The sequence below is a fragment of the Mastigoproctus giganteus genome, chromosome 12, assembly GCF_048544385.1.
Source record: "Mastigoproctus giganteus isolate SK-2022 chromosome 12, ASM4854438v1, whole genome shotgun sequence".
Classification (NCBI taxonomy): domain Eukaryota; kingdom Metazoa; phylum Arthropoda; class Arachnida; order Uropygi; family Thelyphonidae; genus Mastigoproctus; species Mastigoproctus giganteus.
Genome location: NC_143586.1, coordinates 54,791,614 through 54,801,112, shown reverse-complemented (window position 1 = coordinate 54,801,112; position 9,499 = coordinate 54,791,614).

Below are 9,499 nucleotides of genomic sequence, written 5' to 3'. Positions count from 1 at the left end.
GTTGTGCTTTGTATCGGGTCAGAGATTTGAAGGTGTGTTGGGTCATGTGTAGTATATTGTGTTGTGCCCTTTGTTCTTGGCGCATATGACCCGCGTAGTCCATGCGCCATTAAACCTCAATACAAACCAAACCAAACCAAGCCCTTTGTTCTTCCGGTTTATTAGCAGCAAAGACCATAGTGGGATCCGACGTTACCACACCATGCTACGGGGAGGCTGACTGGGTCCTGCCACCTACTCTCCTGAGATTTCAGTGGCTAAGACCAGATTTGAGAATGAAATGATCGCTGTTTCTTGAGCAACGGTTGTAATTTTAACAGTTAGACGGTCTCAGGCGAGAGCAAGGTTTTTTTCCCCCCAGACCTGGGGTTTTTCGTCCAGAAAACAGGCAAATCGACCAGAGAACACACGCAATTTACAGACAAAATTATATTATATTCGTAGATGTAATCATTTACAGGGCACCCTAATATCATACTTTTTGTAATTTTAGCAGAGGTTGTTCGCTGATAAGTTGTTCTGGGGCAATAATTTCGATGTACCCATGGGGCATGAAAAAAAAAAAACGTTGTGTAAGAGAAAAGTAAGGTGGGGAGGCAGAAGACTGGAGGGTAGGAAACAGAAGGAAGGGGCTGACAGGGTAGATGGGCCCTGCAGACAGTGCTGCTTGGCACCTATGTAGGCGCCTTTTAGTTGAGGCATTTGGCGCATATACAGGCGTCACATATTAGATGACGAAGCACTGGGGGCCACTATGTATGTAGGTGTCATATATTAGATGACGAGGCACTGGGCTCAAAATCAAATAGAGGAGGGATGCCAAGAATATTTTCAGTAAACTTTTAGAGTCAAATTATTGATTCTGCTGAATGAAAGGGTAACTTTAGAACAATTCTAAGTTTTATAAAAATTCTTGGAAATATGTCGTTACTTGTAATTCTTGTACGTATCTTACACAATCAATTTCTTGTGTCAAATTTCTTCCAATTCCTTGACATACAGCTCTCTAAATCGCCACAATCGTGTCTGCTTCGCCACCCACATTTTATAATACACGTTCTTATTCCGTTTGCTTTCCTCCCCAAGTGTTCCACTGTAGAGCAATGTTCTATATTATTAAACTGCCGCCTGTATTACCTCATTTTTCATGTAATATTGACTGTTACTTCATATGTGTATTGTGTAGTAGGACCCCTTTCATTATGTAAGGGTATGTGTATTGTGCAGTAGGACCCCTTTCATTATGTAAGGGTATGTGTATTGTGTAGTAGGACCCCTTTCATTATGTAAGGGGCTGTCTCCCTCCCCAAAAACTTGGGGAGTGAGACAACATCGACGGGCAGTTGCAGCTGCTACAACATTGTTGTTGTAGCAGCTGCAACTATTGCTGTTCACCCAGGAAACAAATTGTAACAAAAAATTTTAAACATTTGTTTTTTACAAAGAGTTAATTACTTGACCTTAATCCGCTTCTGTTAGTTAATGACTATTAACAGAAGCGGATTAAGGTCGGCTGAGGCCCCGGGCACAGAAGAAAATATTGGGCCCCTTAAAAAAAAAGAGAGAGAGACAGGGAAAATAAAAATACATGTTAACCATTTTTTAAATAAATAAAAAATATTATGTACTATTAATGTTTTATTTCCAATAAAAATTTAATATATGTATTATATTATATTCGCGTCTTTTTTTAATTTGTCTTTTTCCAGCCCCTCATAGATGTCGTTTCATTTTTCTAGCTACCATTGGTAGCTAGAAAATCTAGAGTCTGATGATTAGAATACTAGAGAAGAGATTTTTCGTTATAGTGCAATAAATTAATAATTAATTAAAATTCAAAGATTATTCATAAACTACGAAAATTCAGGCGCTGATGTAACAACGGGAATTAATTTTATCTTAATATAATTTTAACAATATACGATATACGCGTATTTGCATACATCGTAAGTCTGCACTGCAGGAGAACCTTTGTAAGTACAAAGGAGCAAATACGATTCTATTCCTCTGATAGGCGGTAGCGCAGCCGCGCGGGGCCTATGTAGCGTAGTATGTGTATAGTATGCAGCGTAATAATGAAAATAAGCGAATATAAACATACTATCAGGTTTTACCGCCGATTGTAAACTTGTACGTAATTAAAATTGCACATATGAAACCAAACTTGGTGTCATTAGAAAAAAGTGTAAAGTTGGGGTTTTGAGGGGCCCTTCAGATGTCGGGGCCAAGGGCGCGCGCCCGGTGCGCCCGCCATTAAATCCGCCTCTGGCCATGGCAAGGGGTACATTATATGGATGCTGTCGTGAAGTATTGAAATTGAGATTATATTTTTCTGCTTGTACTTTATGCGCCTGGAAACTTGGCTCAAATGCGGTTACAGCGGAGATTTTTTCAAAGGTTTCACCTAATGTATTAGAAATATCGAGAGGATTGCAGATTTCTTTGCCTTTTAGATATATTATCGGAGTGGTTATAGGTGGATATTTTCCATTAATTCTTCGAACTTTAGTCCAAACAGTTCTGATATTTGTGGTCCTGTTTATAGAGGAGGCATATTTAGACCATGTCTCTTTTTTGCTTATTCGTTGTATGTGACGAGATTTAGCTCTAGCTTTCTTGAACTGTATGAGATTAGCTGTGGTTAGGTATTTACGAAATAAGTTCCAGTATCTATTCTTCTCTTTTTTCGCATTGCTACAGGCTTCATTCCACCATATTTTTGGGTGGGAGCGAGTTTTCATGGATGATCTGGGTATACTGGTTTCTGCAGCTGCTATCATTTGCTGAGTTATGTAAGTTACGGCAGAGTCAATGGCGAGGGTCTCAATAGTCTGAATATCTAGATGTGCCAGCTCTTGATATTTCTTCCAGTTAGCTTTGTCGAATTTCCAAACAGTTTTTATCTCAGTTTGAGTAGGAGAGTTAGCCGACAGTGCGCATATTACTGGAAAGTGGTCACTATTTCGCAGGTTATCAGTGACCGTCCAATCAATAAGAGGAAAGAGGTTTGGCGAGCATATTGAAAGATCAATTGCAGAAGTTAACCTTGAGGAAAGATGCACGGACGTGTGAGTCCCATTGTTTAATAATGTTAAGTTGTGCCTTTCAAGAAATTTTTCAATTAACTGACCTCTCTTATCAAGGTGCGAGGAACCCCATAGAGGGTGATGCCCATTCCAGTCACCCAAGATACAGAAAGGCGGTGGCAGTTGGGTAACTAAATCATTCAAATATGCTAGAGAGTATGAATAGTTTGGCGGACGGTATATGGAAACAACTGTTACCGCTATCTTAACCATAACTCTAGCAGCAATTGATTCTAAAGTTGTTTGCAGTGGGACTGGCCTGAAAGGAGTTCTGGAGTTTACTAGCAATGCTACACCTCCATGTGCTGTATTAGAGTCGTTCCTATCCTTTCTAAGCATTGTATGATGTTTTATACTCATAGTTATTTTAGGGGTCAGGTTTGTTTCCTGTAGACAAAGTACAGCAGGCTTATATTCGGTAATTAAGTCATAAATATCGTCTAAGTTAGCTCGGAGTCCGCGACAATTCCATTGAATGATTCTATGCATTATTGAGGATTATCGGGTGTGTCTGCTTGCTTACGGGATGTGGTCTGTTTGCGCCTGTCTAGTCTTTTTTCCCTTTTTGGGAAATTTGGTCTAGTGACGGCCATGTCCTCCTCTTCTGCATGAAGTTCAAGAAGTGGATCATCTCGGTGTGAGTTTCTATCTATGTCCATGGTATCAGTACTGGTTTTTTGATTATTTCTTTCAGAGCATGTTTCCTTAACTAGCTGTTGTACAGAATTTTTATCTGGCGGTATTGTCAATGGTGTGTTTACCGAATGAGTTGATTGCTGTTGGGTAGGCTGTTCTTTTAGTGTAGAGAGGACTGACCTGGCCCAATCAGAAATTGAGATGCTTGGCGGAACTGAACAATCTGTTTGTACTGTTATGGATCGTTGCTTTTTTACAACTGAAGAATAAGATGGCAATTTATTTGAAATTAAACAATGTCTTTTTGCTTCTTGGTATAGTACCTTGTGTTCTACTTTGTACTTTTGTATATTCTTTTCAGTCTGCCACTGGATGCACTCCTTTGAAAATGCTGAATGATTCCCCTTAAAGTTTGGGCAGCTTTGTAATTCAGTGGGGTAGTCTGTGTGAACATGCTCTTTTGAACCACAGGAGGCACAGGTGGTTACACCCCTGCACACTGCTTGTGAGTGTCCAAATTTTTGGCATTTAAAACACCGGACTGGGTTTGGAATATAAGGTCGAATTTTGCACCTTAAATATCCAGCTTTAACAGTTGTTGGTAAAATTGGTGTTTTAAATGTAAGAATGACCGTTCGGGTAGGAGTAAGAACCCCATCTTTCTTAATGACTATCCTTTTGGCATTTATTACATTTTGATCGCCTAATTCCTGAACGATTTCCTCCTCAGATACATTAAGGAGATCCCACTCGGCTATTACCCCTTTAGAGGAGTTTAAGGTGGCATGTGGGGTAACCTTTGTGGGAATTCCACCAAAAGTCGATATTTTTAATAGTTTTTCCGAGTGTTTATTCTCGTTCATCTCCACTAGAAGGTCTCCGGATTTTAATCTTCGAACCATTTTTGGTGGGCCCGACACATTCTCAAGACATTTCTGTATTAAGAATGGGTAGAGTTTACTCAAAGGATTGTCAGTCAAAGAATGCAGTATCAAAAAAAAGAGGAGCAGGGGTTTCTGTTCCTTCTTTTTTCTGCCGTTTTGCATTACCTGCATTTAAGTCTTTTCTGTTTGAGAGATCTGGATCATGAGATCCATAAGTGGCATGTCTATTTATGTCCATCTTTGCTCCTTTTTGCCCCGGGAGAGTGTTTTTCTGCTCCCAGGTTACCAGCCCCGCCACGTGGAGGCAGGAGCGGTGCCACCAGTGACCAAGCGGTTTAGAGGTTTAGTTAGGTTAGTAAGGATTATATATATATATATATATATATATATATACACAATGAAAGAAAGGTGTATTTCCTTTCTGGATTCTACTTCAAAGCTTTTAAGTAAAGAATCACTTATGAAAAACAAGAAGAATAGTGACACTGGAAAATAAATATAACTAATCCGCTGAGAAAGAACGCCATGTATCGCACAAAATATCGCTTGGGCACTATCGCTTGGCACTCGGGGCCATATCATACTCTGCAGCCACACTCCTCGCATTTCGACCTTCCCACTTATTCGACCCCAGGTAAAGTCATCCAGATGTTGTCTACTGGCCATTTCGTTGTCTGTAGCACTGTATGAAACCAATCGAATGTGTCTAACGATCGTGCTCACCATTTGGTTATTTTCACATAACTACTGCTTTTATCCGTTTATGTGAACATAAACAGATAATGTTTGCATATCTCCAGCTTCTATTGAACGGTCAGTTATGCAAATCGCCACAGGCGGTTTCATTTGATTTTATGGTGGAAACCTTTAGAAATAGGTGGTCCTTATGTTTTGCACACCAGTGTGAGTATATATATAAGCGAGGTCGATTTTTTGTTTGCTGGATGAAAAACCCGAGTTTCTCAGAAGGAAAAACCACGCAACCCTTGCCTGAGACCGGTACAGGTACCTGTACCAATAACGTTTCCACAGATACGATACCTGCACAAGTACCTTTTTCACAGATACGTTGTGAAAAAGGCACAAGAATCCTCAAGTGAACATTTGCAGTCCAGCAAATTTCTTTGCAAGGTTTGTGCCCATAGATGAGACATGGGCTCATCACTATCATCATCCATTTTCGATCTACTACAAGATGGCCTCTCCATCAACTTTCCAGTTCCTTCTGTTTTGTGCAATTGCCATCCATTTACTACCCACAAACTCATGAATTTCATCTGTCCATCTCCGTTGTCTTCCAGGTTTCCTTCTAGCTCCTCTTGGATACCACTGTTATTTTCTTAGTCCATCTGTCATGTCTTCAAGCTGTGTCCTGCCCAAGACCATTTTAGTTCTTTAGTTTTGATAAGAATGTCCTTTACTTGATTTTGCTGCCTAATCCCTGTCTCTTATCTAACAGTCTGATTCCCAATATAATTCGCTCCATTCTTCTCTGTGTAGTTTTCAGCTTCTCTTCCATTCTTTTGGTGAATGCCCAAGTTTCACTTCCATAAGTCATTGTGGGGGGTATACATTGGTTCATTATTTTATGTTTAAGACAAATTGGGATATTGCTCCTCAGTATGTGGCTATATTTCCTGAATGCTATCCATCCAAAATTTATTCTTCTCTTGACTTCCAGCCATTTATCATTATTACAGCTAATGACTTGTCCCAGATAAGTATGACTCCACCTTTTCAATTTCTGCTCCTTCAATCATTATGTCCCTTTCTGTGGCATACTTGTTCATCATTACTTTTGTTTTAGCCATATCCATCTTTAGTCCAAAATCCTTACTAACTCTGCATAACTGATTAAAGTTTTCCTCTAATCCATTACATTGTGGTTATAAGCCACGATTCCTTTGGGATCGTGGCTTATGACCACAATGTCATCTGCAAATCGTAAATGGTTTAGGTACTCTCCATTCACATCAGCCAGAAATAAAGGAGCAGTCCAGTGAAAATACAGCTCTTCTTCCCCACCAAAAAAAAAACTAAGTCCATTTCTTCTGCTTGCAAGGCAATGACATGGGTTTTTTGGTGTGCTGACCGAGTGTTGCTAGTAGAGTACCTTCAGAAAGGCCAGATAATCACAGGGTCGTATTATCCAGACATTGAGACCTTTACATGAAAATATCAACGGAAAAAACAGAGGAAAACTCGGTAAAGGAATCTTGTTACACCAAGATTCCTTTACCGAGTTTTCTTGTTGGTTAATGGAGGGCATATGCCCCCTCTGCCCACCCCTGGTACAATATTGTGTGATACAGCATGAAAAAAATTGTAAAATTTGAATACAGTGTTCATGTATTCAACGTATCTTGTGCATATAGTGGCGATCTACGAGGAGCTACAGTTCCCACCCTGTGTATAGTAGTCTTTTACAATAGGCAAATCAGGATAGTTCTGTGATGAGTCCCATTTTAGCCTAGAAAGATTCTAGCCTTTATTTCATCTGGAGATGAATGTGGTACCAACCTTTCAACATCAGAGAAAGGAACACTTATAGTGGAAGCAGTTCTTTAATAGCAGGATAATGATAACAGCTGCACCCCCTTCATGTTTTTGATAGGGGTTCTGAGAACAGATCCTCGAACCTTATGTGCGACTTTTTAGGGGTGCAATTGGCCCTGATTTTCTTTTCATGCATGACACCACTGCTCATAGAGCTCACGTGGAGGATTATCTTGAAACTGAAGATGATTGCCGTGGGCAGCACGATCATCAGATTTAGATCTGTTCAAACGTGTGGGATGCCCTTTGGCATCGCACTGAACGCTGACAGCCAACTCCGCGATTACTTGGTGGGCTGTCTCTGTGGAATGCGATTTGTTGCCACAGAATCTTTATATCAAGCCACCTTTATATCAAACATAGTCACCCACTATCAGGCCTGTTTAGCTATTGGAGGGTATCCTACACTGTACTGATGTCACGTGACCATATTTCTGAGCATCTTGTATAGACTTCTGTAATGTGACATTTTTGGTAATTCTTATACAACCCCTAAAACGTCCCTTATACGTGTCCAAAATTTCTCAGTCTCCTTATTTCATCGTTATTCTATGGTACACCACCACAGTAAAATTTTGTCCTGCTTCATCTTTTTTAGGTGTTCCTCTGTAAATTTTGTTGAGCAGTGTAGAAAACTGGTGCTATTGTACTCCACTCTTCCTTAACAGCATTTGTGAGCTCTATTAACAAAGGTTGTCTCAGACTTATTCTCATTGTGCACAGGAATGCCAGATGTCTATAAGGCCTCTTTGTGCAAATTCTTATTGGGAACCACTAACAAAAAAATAATAATAAATAATTGTAGCTAGTTATTTTAATATATTTTGTAACGTTCAATGAATACACAAAAAATACATTTTGGAATTGAGCAGAAAGAGAAAACTATGTTCTAACACTTTACAACAAAAACGTCTTTTATCAGAATGTTTATATCATTCTATTCCTTAAAATTTATGGCTGAAAACAAATTTTTGTCCACCAAAAATTTACCTTAGCTCACCAAAAAAAAATTCTTTTTTTAATTATTTAAAATTTGTAAACTATTAAACTACAGATGGCATCCCCCCCCCTCATTAGGTGCCTTTGTGCAGTGCACAATCTACACATACACACACAGCAGCTCTAGTTCTGCATTCTGATAATCTCAAAGATATTCAATTGGGGTTGAGGTGAGCAATTTGTGCTGACCATTGCACTCTTCCAATGTTATTCTTTTCAAGCTACACTTTTGTAATCCTTGCTTTCTAGCATAAAGCACTATCATGGTGGAAGAGGCAGTTCATATAATTTTCACAATGTAGGGTACAGTTGTTCAGAACCTTAATGTAAGATATAGAGCAGGGCTCAACAAATTTTACAGAAATTCAGTGAATTTCTGTAAAATTTGGCAATATATCATATGTTTTGTAACAGCATTACCTTATTGCATTATTCATCTCTAGCAAGCATTCTTAGATGATGTCACATGCCATCACCCTAGTGGCAGTATAAATTGGTGCATAATGCCATGAACTCAGTGTTCTGTTCTATTGCAATGGCTAAGTTTTCACAGTCAACACCATGTAGGAAAAGCATTGCTGCTGCATTGAATGCAAAGGTACATCCTACGCATGAAATAGCAAAAAGGATTTACTGTAATCAGTCAACAATGGCACATTTATTATGAAACTTATCAGAAATTGGCTGCGTAAACAGAAAAAAAAAAGGAAGCATATATCAACAAATATCTTCTGCAGCACAGAACAGATTTCTGGTCCATCACAGAAGAAAATCATTAACAGATCTCAAAACAGCATGAAAAGGCAAATATTGCTATGGTACGTAAATGCCTTTCTCATTGGGATTAGTAGCATGTCACCCAAGAAAAAAGCTCCTTTTGATGCAAAAAATGAGACCACAGCATCTACAGTGGGCAAAAGAGCATGCTAGTTGGCCTGGGGATCAGCAGAAATATATTTTCTTTGACGAATCAAAATTCAACTTGAATGATTCGAATGGCCAGCAGACTGTCAGACAAAGCACGGAGAAGAATTTCATCCTGACTGTCTCCACAGTGAAACATTCTGCATCTCAAATGATATGGGACATGGGGCTGTATTTCACATAGAGGTTTATCTTGTTTATCTTGTAGTTGTTGGCGCATCAGCTTCCGTGGCCATAGTGCACCTCCCAAGGTTTTTGCAGTACTTTGATCCAAGCCCGAGGCGGGATTTGAACCCGCGACCTTTGGGTTGCCAGGCAGGCACTTTACCCACCCCACATAGAGGAGTTGGTAACCTTGAATTTGTGAAGGGTACAGTAAATGCAGAGGTGTAGGACATTCATGAGACAAAATTA